Genomic DNA, 2,431 nt, shown 5'->3' on the forward strand with positions numbered 1-2,431 from the left:
CATCAGAGCGGCCTTTCGGCCGCGAAAGTGAAAGTAATTGCGGTAAAACGCGGCGCGCTCGCCCGCGCACATGCACTGTAGCTCTATGCTGGCCTGGTAGCACTTTTTGGAGCCCTCTCAATAAGTCTCGCCAGACCAGCGCATGCGCTGGGTCAGGCGAGACCTAAAAAGAGGGGGTTGGCTATTTTAGGACAACGGTATAAACCACACTGTGTCCCGATTGGCTGCAGTGTTCTACTATGTTATGATATCATTTACAGAAGACTTATTGGACACGAAGTGTAGTCATGGATATGTATGTCTTGTGTTATATTTATATTATTTTGTTATTCTAGCAATGCGTTTGCTTTCAGTATTATTCTAAGAATGTTTTAAAGGTTCCATGTACCATAACTGGCAGGGCACAGGGAGACGTTGGGGTGTTCAGTTGCCTGCCCGGTCGTGGGTCATTTCCAGATGAATTAAAACTTACTTTACTCATCTACTGCTTGTTGAACTGATTCCTGACCCCTTTGCTACATTTTGGTACCAGGAGTGGGGTCAAGTCTTACAGTTCAAGTAGAGATTCTGGCTTCGAACGAAACATTTTTATCGACCCACAGACTGGTGGCTGATTCTGGATTTGTAGTTGCTTCTTTAATACTGCTCTATAGATGGATTTGTGTTTAACAGAAGATTGATGGAAGAAAGATTTGAGTATCGTTTCTCCTGCTTTTAGAGCCAATTGATTGTTTCATTCATCCACCGTTTATCCGTTCTGCAGTGTGTCTGTGGCTTGAGCATTCTACTCATGTGGTGACAGGAGTCGGTGCGTGGATCTTAGACTTGTCTCACTGGGCGCGAGTGGCTTGGACTGGCGCAGTAGGTAGCTTTGATGGCTTTGCTTGCATCAATTTTGTAACACCACTCTTGAGGGTCTCCATCGCAACGTGACACCGACATGTGCCGTTATGCGTCCGAAACCATTTTGTATTGGGTAAACTTTCCGTTTTACTGGAAATGCATTCATAGTAGCACGCTGCACTCACAGAAGAAGCATATTTTTTTGGCTTGTTGCACAGGGATTTTCTGCTTAAAATAAAAGAACTTCACATTGGGTGCTGGATTGTCTGGTGAGACTTTTAAACATATTTCTTTGTCAGCCTTACAGTGGTGTCACAGTGAATTCAGCCATGGATACAACTATTCAAGGTCTGGTACAACCTCCTCCCTTTCTACACGGAGCAGGGAGGCCAGAAATTAAATTGAAACATTGGGTAAGAATTTATGGAAACTATCGTACAGCCATACATGCCTTTAGGTATGTCCCACCTAGAAAAAAGGTTGTTATTGTTCAATCATCTGGGAGTCGCTGGGCAAAGAGTTTTTGACAACTTGCCTATAGTTACAGCACTAAAAGTTGAGAATGTGGAATGGAATGTTTACTTGGAGGTTATTGAGAATATGGGTAGACAGAACTGGGAGGAGTCGAGTATCATGTTGGAGAGGCACAATTTCTTTAAGAGGAAGCAGAGCAGCGAGGAGACGGTGGAGGAATTTATCGCTGCATTACGTGTTCTTGCTTCGACTTTCGAATTTGCAAACTGTGTGGAAACTTGCATTAGGGATCAATTTGTATTTAATCATTACTCGCAAGAGTGATTGCTCACAAGTAGGAAACCACCTTTAAGGGAAGAGATAGACATTTCCAAGAGCAAAGGAGAACTCCAATATCTCGTCACAAGCTTTGGCAAATGATGATGGCTTGTCACATATGGCATGGCTCAAAGTCTCACTTAAGCAATAGTGTAACTTGTTAAGCTACTGGCAAGAAGTGCAACGCACGCAGAAAAATAGGTCACTTTCAATCTGTTTGTAGAGCATAAATCAGTGTGAAGATTAATAGTGTGGATGTTAAAGAGTGTGTTGATAACCTTTCTAATGCGGCATTTACGCTGGAAACCAGTGATGTGTGTGAGGCTGAAAATAAGATTAGGGGTCCTTTATGTTAAGCGACCATTATGGATATGAACTCAGCACAATGGCTGACTCATCATTGTGCTGGCAGATTCCACCTTTTACAATATTTGGACTAAATGTTGCCCCTTACAAGAAAACTGTTGTTAATCCTAAGGCTTTTGGACACAAAAATATTGACATGATAGGTTATTTTGAGGGTCTTCTGGAGGGCTTAGGCAAGTAGATTTGCACCAAAATGTATGTTGCTGTCAAAGAGGAGGACATCATTGGTTGGAAAGACTTGGCTTATTCTCTTGCTGCCAGGGTATGAGGTTTTATTATGCTTGGCGTTCTATTCATGAATGATCATTAAGATGTGTTGCAGGCCATGATTAAAAAATGTACTGAAGTTTTCAAGGATGAAATAGGTACTGTAAAAGGGTTTGAACACTGTATCAAGTTATGGTTGGATGCTGTACCAGTAATTCATAAA

Source organism: Triturus cristatus, chromosome 3_2, assembly GCF_964204655.1.
Source record: "Triturus cristatus chromosome 3_2, aTriCri1.1, whole genome shotgun sequence".
NCBI lineage: Eukaryota > Metazoa > Chordata > Amphibia > Caudata > Salamandridae > Triturus > Triturus cristatus.